The 8181-nt window shown below is 34.1% G+C and overlaps 1 long non-coding RNA gene across 1 annotated transcript; it reads right to left on the bottom strand.

Annotated features, from left to right (window-relative positions):
- Nucleotides 1–6173: 6173 nt before the first annotated feature.
- On the bottom strand, nucleotides 6174–7952 carry LOC142177520 (uncharacterized). The gene is made up of 3 exons (XR_012706018.1): nucleotides 7810–7952; nucleotides 6529–6579; nucleotides 6174–6449 (listed from the first exon to the last, which is right to left on the bottom strand). It is a non-coding gene; the product is annotated as an uncharacterized LOC142177520 (long non-coding RNA).
- Between the last annotated feature and the right edge of the window lie 229 nt (nucleotides 7953–8181).

The raw sequence follows: 8181 nt of genomic DNA, 5'->3' as shown, positions 1-8181 counted from the left end.
CAATTAAAAGCGGATAGATAAAACATGAAAACCAATAAATCACAGTTTATCCAAAATTAATTTAAGCTAAGTTTAAGTCAATAAAGCAACCGTGCTAGAACCACGGGACTCGGGAATGTCTTACACCTTCTCCCCGGTCAACAGAATTCCTTACCCGAACTTTATTTTTGCAGACCAATAATAATAGAGTCAAACATTCCTTTGACTAGGGATTCAAATAAAAGGTGACTTGGAACACCCAAAAAATTAATTTCGAGTGGCGACTCTGTAAATAAAATAATCCCTAATCAAGTTTGTCACTTTAATTGGAAAAACTCTTTAACCCACCATCCATAATACATATTATCTTTGTGGGGGGTAAAAGGGAGGCATAAAAGGGGCGTGACACTCATTGTATAAAGATAAATTATTTCCAAATAATGTAATTGGTCATTCTTTTTGGCACAGATTAAAAAAAAATATGTTCACATAAATTGAAAGGGAGAGAGTATATGATATTGTAAAATTCAAGCAGTTACTTGCATTCTGCCCTAGTCTTTAAGATCATCTCTATAAGATCTTCCTTCTATTTGAGCTCATCTTTTGTGATAATTGGTTCTGCCAATTCTCTTTTTTTGGTAAAAATAACAAATATTATTAATCACCACTAAAAATAAATACAAAGGTGTAATACAAATACAAAGGTCTCACACAGTACTAACAACAATTAACCGTTCCCTCTGCCAAATCTCTTTTGTGGGTGGAAATAACAAATATTATTAATCACCACTAAAAACAAATATGAAGGTGTAATACAAATACAAAGGTCTCACACAGTACTAACAACAATTAACAGTCCCCTATATCCTATACCTTATTTTTCATTTCCCCTGTACATTCTCATTCTACCTTATATCATATAACTAACTGTCCCTTATGTCCCCTATATCCTATACCTTACTTTCCATTTTCCCTATATATTCTCATTCTATATTTTGCGTTTGTCTATTTGTATGATTCTATTATCCATCATCTTCCTTTGATGTCCAGTCCACTCTTCAGAATGTCAAAAAATCTATACTTACAGTCTTGCTTAACCTTGTCACAAACCAGCTGAGGTCTTGGGACTTTTAGCTTCCAAATAGTTTCATTTTTGGCCTTCCATATCTGGTGTATCATAGCTGCCACCATAGCCAAGGTAACTGCTCTTCCAAATTTTTCTTTAGTTATTCTAGTCATTCTACGCCTTATGCCTTGCACTTCTATGTTTCGTATGACCGATCTTCAGCCAATGCAATATTTCTTTGTTATTTATAGCCATCAATGAAACATTAAGTGATACAACAATTCATCCAATTATTAAATAAAAGGGTGATAAGAATTTGTATTGACCTGTATACATATATAACTTGGGATTTTTTTTCTTTTAATTTTGTTTTATATGTCATACATAGAGTTTGAAAATATATAATATTTTAATTTTTTTTTACCAATATACAGAAGATGCACGTGTGACTGTGACGCACGTGAGACACACACAATATCTCGTTCATTCCTCTTGTTATATAAAGAATGCAAAACTTCCTTACACTTTCACGGTCATTCCTTTTGCCCTGCATTCTGCCAACACGAACTGCATTTTGGTTGGTTTCCTCTTGGCTTATTGCATTTTGGTTGGTTTCCTAATTCCTTCATTAGGGTTAGCAAGACTACCCCACATGGTAATGTTATACACCGGGCTAACTCTACTGTCCGGGTGTCATGTTGTTGCGCAACATGTGCTCCACTGTGGTAGCTGGTCAGAGCCTGCGTGAAAATCCTACTCTTTTATTAGAGCTCTGATAGCACTCACGTGTGCATTTATTATTGTATTAGGAGGTGGTGTCTATGTAGCCGAGATGATCCAGTGGACATGGACATAGAGATGCAGGAGCATCCTGCAGATGAGACGCAGGATGCGGAGATTTGTACGATCTACTAGGAAGCAATGACAGGAGGAGAAGTCGAGCTTCCATGCGGCCACAAGTTTCACCTTCATTGCATCCATAGATGGATGTCCAATTCTACTATGTGCCCAGTCTATCGCCGCACTAGTGTATTTTGTAGTCGCTGCAATATTGTTGCTTTTTACATGCAAATAAAACTATTAATTTTAAATATATTTGTACTGAATTGAGTTTAATAGTTTTTGTGATTTAGATGACTTATGCAATTCGTATGAAATGAAGTATAAGCTTACTGATTTTTTTTTTAGTTTTTTACAACTGCACGACACACTCAAATTCCCTAATTACTTTGTCATTTACAATTATCGTAGTAAGCTTACTATAAATTGAAAAGTATAAATTTTTAGCCGCTCTAGAAGATAATAGCCAATAATACATATATATATATATATATATATATATATATATATATATATATATATATATATATATATATATATATATATATATATGTGTGTGTGTGTGTGTGTGTATATATATATAAAATTTTTAGCTAGCGGATATACCACTTTTATATTTTGCCCCACTAAATTCATATGCAGCGTAGCAATATTTGAACTTTGAAGTGTTAAAAATCCCCAATCCAAGAAATATATCATATGAGGTTTTAGTTTGTTTGTCTAAAGCCCGCTATCTATTAGATTGCTATTTGATTTTTGTTGCTAATGTGTCTGGCACATCCACAAGTCTGTTTGTAGCTTTTATTTTGGATCAGTTACTGTATTTATGATTGATGAAAATTTAATATGAAGAATTTATCAAGTGTCATAACCACTATATGCGGGCGAATATGTGATTGAAAAATTTAAGCACGCCTAATAGTTGCCTAGCATATAAGTTAATTAAGAATAATTAAGTTATCGAGCTATTTTAATTATAAAAGGAATCTGATTTTATTGGAGTTGCTTTGAGAAACTAATACTTAAAAACTTAGAAGGTCTCAAGTAAATCACATAAAACTAGCTTCATGTGCGCCTCATGTGCTCTCGTGCGTCACGCATGCATCTTTTGTATATTAGTAAAAACAAACTATTCAAAAATCTAATATATTCTCAAAATCTATGTATGACATATAAAACAAATTTAAAAGGAAAAAAATTAAAGTATAATATATATATCAAGAGACAGTGTACTCGTCGTAGTTGCATCGGAAAGATGCAAGATAATCCATTAGACGTAGAGATGGAGGGGAATCCTGTAGAGGAGACGCAAGATGCAGAGATTTGTACGGTCTGCAGGGAAGCGATGATGGGAGGAGAACTCAAGCTTCCATGCGATCACAAGTTTCACCCTAATTGCATCCATGAATGAATGTCCAATTCTGCTACATGCCCAGTCTGCAGCCGCACTATATAGTATTTTGTAGTTGCGACAATGTTGTTGTTTACATGCAAATAAATATATTAATTTTAAATATTTTTGTACTGGATTGAGTTTAATAGTTCTCGTGATTTACATGACTTGGGCAATTTGTATGAAATAAAGTATAAATTTATTGATTTTTTTTAGTTTTTTTATAACTGCACGGCGCACTCAAATTGTCTAATTACTTTGTTATTTACCAGGAACGTAGTAAGCTTACTATAAATTGAGAAACGTAAATTTTTAGCCGTTCCAAAAGATAATAGCCGACAAAATATGTTTTTTGAATATATATATATATATATATATATATATAAGATACATATTTTTTTATATAATTTTTAGCTGGCGGATATACCACTTTTATATTTTGCCCCACTAAATTCATATGCAGCGTCACGATGTTTGAATTTAGACGTATTGAAATCCTCAAATCCAAGAGATATGTCATACGAGGCTTTAATTTGTTTGTTTAAATCCCACTATCTATTGGATTGCTATTGTGTTTTCATTGCTAATGGGCCAAGTGAAATGGTCGAAGTAATAGCACGAGTTAGTCACTTTTCAGCATTGTAATTGAGAAATAGTCACTTCCATGGTATTGTAATCTTCGGAAGTAAAGCACCATGAAAATGTCCCGGAGTTTCACACGTGAAATATAAAATCCCATGACAATGACTATTTTCCAATTATATGGGATGGAAAGTGGCTATTTGTGAATTTTTCCCTTAATGATCTACTATGTTCATTAAATAGTCGATGAATGAAAATAATTAATGTAAGGGAAACTAATCACATGATTAGTCCTTTTAACTCATCTTTTATTGATCCAACTAATTTAATCGCAATTTCTCTTATGAAGCCAGTACCATGCATGATGAAACCAAATGGATGTAAAAAAAACTTAAAATTAATTGAATGAAAACCTTCATAAAGTACTACACTTTAGAGCCTAATTACCATACGTAACTATAGTTTGCCTAATTACTATTCGTAGCTACTGTTCAATTGTTATAAGATTGTATCACTTGTATTTAGACGCTCAACGAATACAAGATGTGTTTAAATCAACTATATTCGTTCACACAATTGTATTTGTTCGCATAACGAATACAACCTTTATTAATCGTATTCGTTCGCACGAGGCAAAATACGGGTGTATACAAAGGATATAACATGTATAACCAAGGTAAATACAAAAATAAAATGCTCTTATTGAGAGTCGAGCTCCAAATCTCTACTTACTAAGCAGGTGCTCTAACCAACTGAGCAATGAAAGCTTATTGCTCTCTTATTACAAATCTTTTGTTTCAATACTATAGTTTTTTTTTTGGCTACAAAATTCAAATATAGCTATGAATGATATTTTTTTGAAAAGCATAGTTATGAATGGTAAATACAGTATAAATGCTTGTTGTGTCATGTATATAGTCCAACATAAAGTTGCCTTGGGCCTAAAGAGGCTGATACATGTTTTAGCTCGCTATATATTGGGTTCTTGTAACCGTTGCCCAAAGCTTGTAATAAAGGCCACACAGATAAAAGCATGCCCGCAAATATCTTTAGCAACGCGTTTCTGGAGGCCTTAGGCGAAATTTGTTGTAGTGACTCATCTTTTGATTTATACCTTTATAACTGAATATTTTAGAAAATATACACAAAGACACACACTAAGTCTGTATTCTCGTTTGGTTAATAGTTAGTAAATGTAGTAGTAGTATTTTATACCAACTAATTAAATTTAAAAGCTAGATCCGCATGAGATCGATGATAATATAAGAAAATAAGTCTTTAACCTAACTCAATCTTAAAAACTAGTTCACGAGGAGATTATTCAAAACCATATAAGGAGTTAAAACAACATTTTTTCGATCAATGCGACATACTTAGTTGAGCCTCCCCCCCCCCCCCCCGCGATGTCCATGCTTAAACATCTGGAAGGTGGATAAATATAACATCAGAGACCCATATAAAATAAATCAAGAATAAGAATGAGTCTGATTTTGATACGTTAAGAAAATTGACCTTGACGTTCGTCAAATCCAGTAAATTTTGTTCAAACCTTGTATTTGTATTAAGAAATCTAATGAATATGTACAAATTATTAATTTAGAACCCAATAACTTAAAACTATTATACTCCCGAACCCATAAGATTCAAATCCTAGCTCCGCCTCTGATTAGTTCTACAACGATAATTTTTTCTTATTCACCAAACAATGTTTTAGTTTATGCAGAGTTCTATGGTAGGATTTATTATTCGTGCTTTCGTTGAGCGAGGGTCTATCAGAAATATTTTCTCTATCTTTACGGGGTAGGGATAAAGTTTGTGTATACAGTACCCTCCCCAACCTCTCTGTATTCACAAGGTAGGGGTAAAGTCTGCGCATACACTACCCTCCTTAGACCCCGTTTGTGTGATTACATTGAGTTTATTGGTGTTGGATTCATTATTAACGCTTGGTGTATAAAGTACAAACTAACTGCTGGACAATCCTCTTTGATCTCTTGTTGAGTCAACAATTTGTACACAAAGGTAAGCGTGTGAAACTTGGGAAATATATTCGCTTTTGTTGCTTTAATCTGAATGACAGACAATTAACAGTAAAAAGCCAAGCATAATAACGTGCGTAATCAAATCAAACATTTACACGAATTCATAAGCATATTCAAACAGCCAGGATTCGCAGGGGAACAAAAATTCCCACCAGAACGAAAGTATATTAGTACCAGGAACAAAGTATTTACAGTGCCATATATATATCAAAACAGAGAATTCCCATTGAGGGAAATGGGAATGATGGAATAAAAGAGCTTCCGCCATTAATTTAAGCCCCTTCCTATCAGACAAACTCTCCGGAACTTTACAGTACATCTCATAGTCATCGTACACCAGACAAAAAAAGAGGGAAAATCTATAATGGAACTAGTTGAGTGCTATAAATCGATTAGGGCGACACTCTTAACTGGCTTTAAGGGCCCATAAATACATCCTCTAAACTCTTACCTGGCTTTATATGCATACATATATCTTCTAAGTTTCCGTATTTCTTCAGATGACACATTTAGTAAATGGTCTACGTAAATGCAGATTCCAGCTCCACTGCAATTTCAAAGTTCGATGATAGTTTTTCAGCAGAAGGCATAATTAAGAATGTGGAAACAGTAAAAAACAGGCTTACCTAAGGGGCCCTACTGGTAGCCACAAACTATCCCATCTAAATTTGGCCAACCTGCAAAAGACATGTAAAAGGCTCAAAGATATCCCTTTACTATCGAATACTTAAAATTATCCTCCGTTATACTATTGGCTCAAAAGAACCCCTACCGTGCTACTATTGATCAAATATACCCTCCAATTAAAGGAGGTGCCACATAGAAGCCATTTAAGCATTTGGTCCATCCAGATTTATTTTTACACTGACCCGACCCAATACCCGGTACCCGATCTAAGAAATTAAACCCTAAACAATACTTTTTTTTCTTCTTTCTTTCCTTCTCTTCTCTACGATCCAAACCCTCCATCAATGGCAGCCTGTTTCCATTAGTAGCTGAAACAAAGTTCCAAATAAAGTCAAGAATGAGATCTACAAAAAGTCTAATCTATGAAATATGAGCAACGAGAACCGACCAATTATACTTGGTTTGGATAAAGGATTAAGAAGTAACATGTTGATAACCTCTGGCTTGTACACACATATCTTACTGGTATATTCTCTGATTCAATGTCTGAAAGACTCTTTTATATATTCCATTTGTTTATAGTTTCTTTAAGAAACAGTCATGGAACTCAAGAACAAAGCAACGTTCATTTTTTTTGCAGAGATATCTCTCTCCATTTTCATCTGCTTCTGCAAGTTGCCATATATAAATGGGGTAAGGAGTTGAAGGGATAAGGGAAGAAGCTGCCAAAATGAACTGAAATTTCATGAAGAAAAAATATTCTTAGGGTTTAATTTTTTGGGTCGGTTATCGGGTCGGGTCTATGTAAAAAATAAATTCGGATGGGCCAAATTCTTAAATGTCTGCCAGCACCTCCGTTAACTGGAGGGTATTTTTGATCAATATTAGCACGGTAAGGGTTATTCTGAACCAATAGTATAACGGAGGGTAATTTTAAACAATATTCAACAGCAAAGCGATATTTTTAACCCTTTTCCGTAGTATATATGGCCTATCACGACTACAGAAAATATGATGGCAGTTTCTATCATATGTATAGGATTCATTGTCAATAAAAGGAAAAGATCATTAGTAGAAAAAGAAACTGAAACTGTTAAAATGCAGTGGCAAGGGACTATCCACAATATTCTGAGCTCATTCGTAGGAAACCAACAGGCAAAATTAAATGCTCTACTCGGTTACTCCTTCAGTTTCAGTTGTTTAGGTAGTTTAAAATCCCAAAAGTGGCTGTTGAGTATAGTTAGAAGTAAAATAAAACCTTACTGTGCTAAGAAGCTCACCTTAGCATGTGATGCAACCAAAACACTGCTACAATCATGCCAATGCAGCACGAAGACCATAGCCACCTCCTATGATATTTCGATTCATGCAGTAAGCCCTTTATGGTCATTAAGCACGTCAAAATAGCTGCCCAATCTGAGAATTTTTCAAGTGAATGACAACAATTAGGACATAAAGTATAAAACAACTGTTTCTCATCTGATTAATGATAGCGCATGATTTCCAGCAAATTCAAGACTGAAATTAACAATTCCATAAAGATCATTACAAATATAATCATCAGAGAAGACATTTAGTCATGCTCTCTATGAACTCGGAACAACTGACTTTCAATTGTAGAAAATTACCAAATGCTAGCCTGCTTAAATGCT

This window comes from Nicotiana tabacum, chromosome 23, assembly GCF_000715075.1.
Source record: "Nicotiana tabacum cultivar K326 chromosome 23, ASM71507v2, whole genome shotgun sequence".
Classification (NCBI taxonomy): Eukaryota; Viridiplantae; Streptophyta; class Magnoliopsida; order Solanales; family Solanaceae; genus Nicotiana; species Nicotiana tabacum.
The sequence above is the reverse complement of the archived record's forward strand: the minus strand, read 5'-3'. Positions and strand labels throughout refer to the sequence as shown.